This window comes from Centroberyx gerrardi, chromosome 19 (genome assembly GCF_048128805.1).
Source record: "Centroberyx gerrardi isolate f3 chromosome 19, fCenGer3.hap1.cur.20231027, whole genome shotgun sequence".
Classification (NCBI taxonomy): Eukaryota; Metazoa; Chordata; class Actinopteri; order Beryciformes; family Berycidae; genus Centroberyx; species Centroberyx gerrardi.
The window spans coordinates 24,134,286-24,144,285 of NC_136015.1; the positions used below are offsets into that span (position 1 = coordinate 24,134,286).

At 41.3% G+C, this 10,000-nt stretch overlaps 1 pseudogene; it reads right to left on the minus strand.

Annotated features, from left to right (window-relative positions):
• Positions 1 to 10,000, minus strand: part of LOC139909118 (glutamate receptor ionotropic, kainate 5-like) — a 108,982-nt pseudogene that overhangs the window by 52,485 nt on the left and 46,497 nt on the right.

The following is a 10,000-nucleotide window of genomic DNA, read 5'->3' on the forward strand; positions in this document are numbered from 1 at the left end:
GACATGTGTGTGTTATTCTGAATCAATCAGGTCCAATCAGTAGAATTGGCTGCAGGTGGATTTCAATCAAGCTGCTGAGACGTCTGCAGGGCTTTCAAAGAAAGTTGGAAGCACTTTAAGTTTGGACTGTTGCTGCAATACTTGTTCAATACTTATTGATTCAAAACATTTCAGCCTTTCCTTTTTTTTTTTTTTTTATCAATTTGTCAAAATCTGTAAATAGAAAAATCCACTTTGACATTGCAGGTTATTGCGTGTAGATCAGTGACCAAAAAAAAAATCCTAATTGAATCCATTTTGAGTTCAGGCTGTAAAACCACAAAATACAGAAAAAGTCAAGAGGTTTGAATACTTTCTGAAAGCATTGTGCACACTCATAGTGCTGTGAGGCCACTTTGGATAAATTACATTAAATGACATCACTGCTGTTAGATAAAACCCAAACAGAGGTTTAACAGAAGAATGCTGATTCTTCTTTACTGCTGCCCGCGTGTTTCTTCAGTCAAACTTTAGGTTTTAAGTTCCAGGATCATAAAACTCACTCAACACATTATGTAAGCTCTAAATTCATGTAAGAAAAACACCAAAGTATGTTATGTAGACGTTTGAGAGTGTTTTACCAGTATCGTGGTGACGATGAGCGTCTTGTTGGCCAGAGTCTCTGACGTGTTGAGGTCCAGAGACGTGGAGTTCATGGCCAACGTGTTGTTGGAGTACCAGATACCAATCTGTCCAATCAGGAGGAAGAGGAAGGAGAGGGAGAGAGGAAGAGGAGGAGATCAGACAGAAGGGAAGAAGGAGGGATTAAGGTGAAGAAGAGGTTGGGAGGGATGAAGGGGGAGAAGAAATAGAAGTTGTTTAAGGCGTTGCTGCAAAAAACGAGCTGATGCTTTTTTGTGTCTGTTGTTCTATGTTTTAAAAAAAGTCCTAAATGGTTTTAAACCTTGCTGCAGACCAGGTTTCCCTTGCAGGACATTAAAGATAAAGATCGATATGAGAAATAACGAGGAAGAGGCCGATGACGAAAACAAAAAGGAGAGGAAGAAGAAGTAAAAACATAGAGGAGGAGAAGAAAATGAGGAAACGGAAGGACCCTCTCCTTCCTCTTCTTTATCCTAATCAATTAGGATAAATGAATCCTAATTTTCCAAATTTTTAGGATAAAAGAATCCTAATTTTCTTAAAATAAGTGAAAAAATCTGCCAATGGAGTTAGGTAATTGCACTTGTTTCCGATGCAAATCAACTTGTTTCAAGAATTTTCTAGAATCAAGTGTCATTTTCTTGATAGTAGTGCAGTGATCTGCTTTATTCTAAGATACTGACACCTGAAACAAGTGAATCTGCACTGGAAACAAGTGACATTATCTCACCACAGTGGCAGATATTTTCACTTAAGAAAATTAGGATTTTTAGGACTCAATAAAAGACTGAATGACTTGTTAAGATGGAGATTCTTTGCAGTGTACTTTAAGGATGTGAGTCAGTCGGTCAGAGAGACAGACAGACAGACAGAGAGACAGACAGAGAGACAGAGAGACAGACAGACAGACAGACAGACAGAGAGACAGAGAGACAGACAGACAGACAGACAGAGAGAGAGACAGACAGACAGACAGACAGACAGACAGACAGAGAGACAGAGAGACAGACAGACAGACAGACAGACAGACAGACAGACAGAGAGACAGAGAGACAGACAGACAGACAGACAGAGAGAGAGACAGACAGACAGACAGACAGAGAGACAGAGAGACAGACAGACAGACAGACAGAGAGACAGACAGACAGACAGACAGAGAGACAGACAGACAGACAGACAGACAGACAGACAGACAGACAGAGAGACAGACAGACAGACAGACAGACAGAGAGACAGACAGACAGAGAGAGAGACAGACAGACAGACAGACAGACAGACAGACAGACAGACAGACAGAGAGACAGACAGACAGACAGACAGACAGACAGACAGACAGACAGACAGAGAGACAGACAGACAGACAGAGAGACAGACAGACAGACAGACAGACAGACAGACAGAGAGACAGACAGACAGACAGAGAGAGAGACAGACAGACAGACAGACAGAGAGACAGACAGACAGACAGACAGACAGAGAGACAGACAGAGAGACAGACAGACAGACAGAGAGACAGACAGACAGACAGACAGACAGACAGACAGAGAGACAGACAGACAGACAGACAGACAGACAGACAGAGAGACAGACAGACAGACAGACAGACAGAGAGACAGACAGACAGACGACCACACATACAGACCGACCCAGGCAGAGTCACACAGAGAAAGCAGTCGACTGTGGAGCAGAATCAATACTAAAATCAATAAGGGCGGATCCCATTCCTCCCAACTCTAATAAAGTCGTATATACAATGAACTGCAGGACAGACCGCCCTCTGCTGACCCTGCTCTGACCCCGTTTGACCTCCTGACCCCCTGACCCGACGACCTCATGTTGTTTTTATTACCTGTTAGGACACTGTCCCCCCGGGGGAGCGGGCTGACAGAGTGCAGGTCTCAGAGGGAGTTCCCCACTCAGGACTCCAGGAAAAACCTCATCTCTTTAAGCTGCGTTTCCAACCCGTTCTCATTCCCAACTCGTCCTGTGTTGACTCTTTGTCAAATCCCTCGGCGTCGCTATAACGACGCTAAAGGTTCCCTTCTGCGTCTGTACAGGACGCACCGGGTGTCCCATAGACTCCATGGTAGTATTGGACGCCTAAAACTTTCTCTCCTGGACCACGGGACACAGTCTGGCGTACATTTTCTGCCCAAATAAGGCATTCCGCTTTGATGCATTTCTTTGCTTGAGCTCTTTGGTGCTAATATTAATAAAATAAAAAAAAAAGGTTAGTATGGTTGTAGATCAATTTCGAGGCCAAATGAAAAAAAAAATCGCTTGCATTTACCATTTGATGTCACCTGCCAGATAAATAAATAAATTTGGCTCATAACCTATATAACAAGTTATTTCAGTGGCATCTCAATAAACTCCATAAAATATAGCACTTTATAACGACTGTATCGTTACATCTACTTTCCAATAAGCACAATTTAAATAGAAGAACGCAGTCGGGAGTTAACGTTTCTAAACGTTGCGTAATCCGTTTCGTCATTGAACATACCTCTTTCTGCCCATGAAACCGAGCTGATGAAATCGCGGCAAAATAGCACCAACAAAAGCATATTTTTATAATTTTTTTGATTATATCCTCTTATAACATCAACCTGTTGGTTCAGATTGGTATGCATCAAATGCATCAAAGCGGAATGCCTTATTTGGGCAGAAACAGTACGCCAGACTGTGTGTCCCGTGGTCCAGGAGAGAAAGTTTTAGGCGTCCAATACTGCCGCGAGAGGCTTTACCATGGAGTCTATGGGACCCCCGGGGCGTCCTGTACAGACGCAGAAGGGAACCTTTAGCGTCGTCATAGCGACACCAAGGGATTTGACAAAAAAAGTCAACAAAGGACGAGTTGGGAATGAGAACGGGTTGGCGTTTCAAATCTCTTACCATAAATCATGTCCGCCCTTCCTCATCTTCCTTCTCTACTCACTATCATCAGTGTCGGGGGTTTGACTGTAATCACATTACTTTCTCCTGTAACAGAGTAAAGTAAGTAGGAACGATTCGATACGCGATACGGAGTTTACGATTCGATAAAACCACGATACGATGTGATAAATAAAAGTTCAGTGACAACAAAGTCTGAATGTGCAGTTTTTTTCTGAGACACAAATCTTTCCAGCGATGCCATTGGCTGCTAGAATGTAAACAACAATTTAAAAATGTCATTACAAAGTGACAATAATATAATTTGGATGGAGAGCTTGTGAAACTGTGATGGTCAAGAGTCTCATTAGTGATTACTACAGCAGAATAACATGGAGCTGATATCACCATTCATGTTCCTGACCCATCATACGGATTGTCATATTTTTGTATTGTGATATATTGAATTTCTACATATATCGTCCCATCACTAAAAGTACTGTATTAACCTCTTAACTGGTGTAATATCTATGAAACTTTCCCCTCGTCTCATGCTGCCTTCAGGTCCTGTCAAAAATAATCAGAATTAGAAAAAAGAATCAGAATTTAAATCTCTTTTTTAGACCTGCTTTTACTTAAACTTGTTTTTCTGGGAATGTATTTGTATTCATGTATTTTCACTTTGCCATGTATGTCACGTATCCTTTCCTCTTACTATTATTACTTTTCTTTTATTCATGTGAAGCACGTTGTAACTCTGCTTTGATAAGCGCTGTATAAATAAAGTTATGGTTCAGTTATTATTTCCCTGTCTGGAATAAACCTCACTAAGTTCCATGATGATTCCATGACTTCCATGAAACCTGTCAGACATGATTATTAATCTCAGGAAACAGGAATATTTCTGCATGTATTCCCTGGGTTGCTTGCTGGCTGAACTAGTAATTGAATCTTTCTCTAATGTTGCACTCGATCTAAACTGCTCTACAGAGCTTCAGATAAACGGCTGAAATATAAAACGAACAGACGGATTTCACTGCAGACTGGACTGATGTGAGGGCAAAACCCCAGAATACATGCAAATTAACAATAACACGAATTAGGATCATTATATTATATCACATTATATTATATTATATTATATTATTCTGAATATCTCCACTGAGAGGAGCGATGAAAACCCCCCAAGGCAAAACCTTTCATTTTGTTTTTATACAAAGTTGATATAGATTGTATTTGATATAAATTATTTTATTGTGCTTTGTGCTGTTAGTTACAGGATTCTGATTACAGAAGAGGACAAGAGCTACAGTTTAACTGTATTATGATCAGACTTTTTGTTAGTAATGTAAATTCTCATGTTATTGTTGCTACCTATTACTGCAGGAGTGACCAAATGCTTATCTATGCAGAGTGATATATGTAGTCCATTTCATTTCATGATACTAACACCACCAGTCAATAGTCTGGACCCACCTGATTGAATGTTTCTCATTCTCTTAAAGTCATTTTGATCTAAAGGCTTCTGCTTAAATGCTTGAAATGAGTTTCTTAGACAAATATAAATAGTGAAGTTGATCCTATGTCTGAATTTCTTTCCAAAGCTTTCGTCTTTCCATCAAGGCAAAGGGCGGCTACTTTAAAGAATCTAAAATATAAGATAGTTTTGATTTGTTTAACACTTTTTTTGGTCGCTGCATAATTCCATTTGCGTTATTTCATAGTTTTGATGCCTTTACTATTATTCTACAATGTGGAAAATAGTAAAAATAAAGAAAAATGTAGTGCATATAAGTTACAGTAAAGTTCAGGTTCAGGTTTTATTTGTCATATGTGCAGCTACAAGTACACAGAACAGTGAAACTCTTACCAGCTCAATGTCTTAAAAAAGTAAAAGCATGAATAGTTTATACGTAGCACAATAATAATAAAATGATCTAACGTGTAAAATGGTGTAAAATGTAAAAAAATATATAAATAAATAAATAAAAAGTGCGAGAATATGACAGATTGAAGTGCTGTGTAGTGGAATGGAGAAAGAATAAATAATGAAATAATGAACGAATAAAGAATAAAAAATATCTGTCTGACAACCTGATGCTTAATGAATCAAATAAATCAAATCAAACCAAGACGACTTGGGAGCTGCTGTGTCACACTTTACAGCGTACTTAACCCCAGCTTGACCCCATTTGACCCCATGGAGACCTCAGTTGACCTCTGACCTTTTAACGCTCCCCTGGGACCCCAAAGCTGGAGATAAGCAGCACATATAGATAGATAGGTTTTCTTATCTGACTCTGAAACACATGGATGTGTTGGCCTCCAGTGGAAGTCAGAGCATCTGTTACCTTTTCACCATTTTTGTCACAGTGCAGTGAAGGTGTCGCAGGTCGTCGGTGTCGGATGAAAACCTCGTAACTCCAATTTTCCATGTTTTAACTTTGAAGTGACTCCGCGCTCCTCTGTGGGCTGAGAACGTTCTGCGATGTTTTGGGCTTATGAAAACCTTTCAAAAAAACTCACTGGATAAACTGAAAAATTCACGGTGGTGAAAAGCTGACATCTTGGAGATACAAGGTTTTCACCCGATTTGTTTAATTTATTCCACTTTTCCACTGATTATACATGTGTGTACTGAGCTGAAATGTTGTTTCACCCCGTTTTTTTACAGGATAAGCCTGAAGAAATCTAATAATGCAGAATCAAATTAAAATAAGACACTACGAAACATCCAATCACATTCATCTAGTTTTGATTTTTAACCCTAGAAAAAAGAGAATTGTTGATTTAGCGCCTAGAACAACAGGTAGGTAGGTAGGAGGTAAAGCCTGATATTATTGCCCTCTAAACCAAACAACATCTGGATCACAAACAACACCTGGATATTTCTTCAGGTTCATATAATAATTGATTAGATTGAGGATCTCTAATCTTGTGTATTGTGTTTGAAGCCTGTAAGCGTCTATAAGAGTTCTGAGTTTTGCCTCAGGATCTGATTCACAGCAGGACTGTTTCAGAAACCTCGTCTTTTTTCCAATGTCATTACTGAGGATGACATCTATTCTTCCTCATGTCTCTTTTATTTGTTGCAGTTCCTGATTCCTTTAACGAGTTTGACCCAGGGATCCTGCTGCAGAACGTCTACAGCAATAGAAACATAATGTTAAATTGTTCCTGATGCTTTAAATTTCTCTCACCTGATACTCCAGGTAGATTAAAAGCAACTAGAGACTATTAGAGACCAATTAGAGAGACTAACACATAAGGAAAAGGTCACAGGTTCAATCCCTCAACAGCCGAGTGCCCTTGAGCCAGATGCTGAACCCCGTCAGCTGAATCGCTCATTTGACTCGTCGGTAAAAACCCACTTGACCCCGTTTGCCCTCTGACCTCTTTGTGCCCCCCGGGGTGCTTCTCCAGGATCCTCAGGGTGTAGTTGGTCCTCTGGCCTTTGCTGTTGAACTCAACACGACCGGTCAGACCGTCGTACTCCACCTGACACACAGAGAGAGGGAGAGAGAGAGAGAGAGAGAGAGGGGGGGGAGAGGGAGAGAGAGAGAGAGAGAGAGAGAGAGGGGGGGGAGAGAGGGAGAGGGGGAGAGAGAGAGAGAGGAAGAGAGAGAGAGACGTGGATATTGTGAACAACATTTAAATAAGTCAAGTAAAAAGGAGAGACAAGAGAAAGAAAGAGAAATATGGAGACAACGCAATGAGAGAAATCTACAGGTTACAGACAGAGGTGGGGACTCGAGTCACAATTTGAATCACTTGAGACTCGACTTGATGCATGAAGAGAAGACTTGAGACTTGACTTGACTTGGGTTCTGGTGACTTGGGACTTGACTCTGACTTGTACTTTGATGACTTGAAAAGGTTTCTAAAGTCTTGACTTGAGATCTTGTGTTTGTGTAAATGACTTAGATTGAAAGTGATGAGATTTGTTCCAGCGGACGACTGAATTTAAATTCTGTTTTCTGAATTTGTATGGAATGATTGAATTTATTGAAGTTGAAACTGATTATAGAAATCAAACTCATGATGCTCTTACCAAGTTTTTATCCTATTAAAACCATATTGCATTGAAAAGTCCTAGATATTTAGTTTTCTTTAAGATATTAAATTGATACTGGACTCTTGATTTGTTCTGACTTGACTTGCTGTTCTACATTTAGACTTGAGACTTGACATTAATGACATGGACTTGACTTGGTAATCTACATTTAGACTTGAGACTTGACTTGAGACTTGTACCTCAAGACTTGAGACTGACTTGGGACTCGAGCAAAGTTGACTTGGTCACACTTCTGGTTACAGAAGAAGATTACAACCAGATTAAAGCTTTGGCAATATATATTGAAATTGTACTTCACACCAGTAGATATTATTGAATTGAACTGAATGAAGTAAAAGAAAAGAGTGTGTGTGTGTGTGTGTGTGTGTGTGTGTGTGTGTGTGTGTGTGAGAGAGAGAGAGAGAGAGAGAATGAGAATATGCATGTGATAGATTAAGAGATAACGAATGCAAGTGAGAGATACAGACAGATGAGGTAAAGACAGAGGTGAAGAAAAAAGAACATTGGAGGCACAGAGTGAGAAGAGAAGGTGAGAATGAAACACCTGTCAATCAAACAGTGTGGGGGCGGAGCCTGGATTTTCTGTTGCTGCAGTTTGAGTTTCTCTCTTCTTTGTCTGTTCAGTCATGGTGGCTATCGCTGCTCACGCTAACTACCCAGTTCTTCTTCTTCTGTTGATTCCAAACAAACCAGGAAACGTAAAAACGCACCAACTTCCTGAGGATTTTTCCCAGGAAAGAGCTACCAGACACCGGCTGCTTAGAACAGACAAAGGAGAAGCTTTCATCAACTGGATATAGGCTGGATCGCTGTTGTGTTGCATCAATCATAGAGAATAGATAGGAGAGGTGCAAAACAGCCATTTATTCATATGAAAATGTCACAGATTATTATGTTAAAAGAGGCGAGGGGATGAGAGAGAGAGATAAAATGAGAAAAACAGGAGTTGGAGAGAATGCGAAGCCAGGCAGACAGCAGTTCATCAGATCAGTGACAGAGCTGAGAGACTGAGATGTATGGCTGCTGTGTGTGTGTGTGTGTGTGTGTGTGCGTGTGCGAATTTGAGCATTGGTTTGTGTGCATATACTTGTGTGTATATGTATCTGCGGGTGTGCGATGGTGTGCATGTGTGTGTGTCTGCTTGTGTGTATCTACTGTGTGACTCTGCCTGTGCGAATGTGTGTGCATTCAAGTGTGCATTTGCGCCTGCATTTGTGTGTGTAATTGTGTGTGTGTGTGTGTGTGTGTGTGTGTGTGTGTGTGAGCCTGCGTGACTCAAGATGAATTACACCCCAAAACCGTGGCGAGGGCTAGAGACAACCAAACAAGAAACAGCAGAGAGAGAGAGAGAGAGAGAAAGAGAGAGAGAGGCAGGGAGAGAGAGAGGCAGAGAGAGCGAAAGAGAGAGAGAGAGAGAGATAGAGAGGGAGGGAGGACTCTGGATGCTGCCAAAAAGAGTGTAGAGATGATGAAGTGATGCACTGAGAGCGACAAAAACAATGTCTATGATGGAGGGAAGGAGAAAGAGAGCGAGCGAGCGAGTGAGAGAGAGAGAGAGAAAGAGAGAGAGAGGGAGAGAGACAGAGAGAGAGAGAGAGAGAGAGACAGAGAGAGAGAGAGAGAGGCAGAGAGAGAGACGAGGCATGCTCAGTGGATGGAAAAGATAAGAAGTGGCAGACAGACACAGATAGAGGTGGAAGAGAATAAATCGAATGAACAAGGATGTGAGGGAGGAAGAGAGAGAGAGAGAGAGAGAGAGAGAGAGAGAGAGCTCTTAAATCCTCTCTCCCTCCCTCTCTCTCTCTCTCTCTCTCTCTCTGTCTCTCTGTCCAAAAGCAGCAGTGATGAAACGAACCGCTCACACCAACGCTAATCCCAGCAGAAGACTCCAGGGAGGATTTCAGCTTCTCACCTCACCAGTAGAAAAACACAACCACACATTAAGGCTGCGTTCAACAGCCAGCATGTTCTGAACCGTTTATTCAAACTCTGCAGCGTTTCCTTCCTTCGTTCGGGTTCGTTTCTCCAGGTGAGAACGATGCCATTTGAACTCTGGTGGTACCAAATAACGGCACCGAGAGTCTCAGTCCTCTAACAAGAGAACTGTGGTGCGGTTCGTTATTCCAACCGACTACAGGAAACCACCCCAAAACACAAGGGATTATGGGTAGAAGGAGACGGATGCGGTTCCTCATGCTTGGAAAGCCTAGCAGAACAACATGAAGTCTGGACTGATGCTCATATTCAGCTGTTTCTTCATGTGCTCTGAACTGGTGTGAACACCACAGAAGAAGAGACAGATAAGTCCATCATGGAGTCAGATTTGTTTTGACTCTCTAACCTGCAGGATGACAGGTGACCAAAACTCTGTCCAATAAACAAGCTGCTTGTGAGTCATGTGACTTTTGT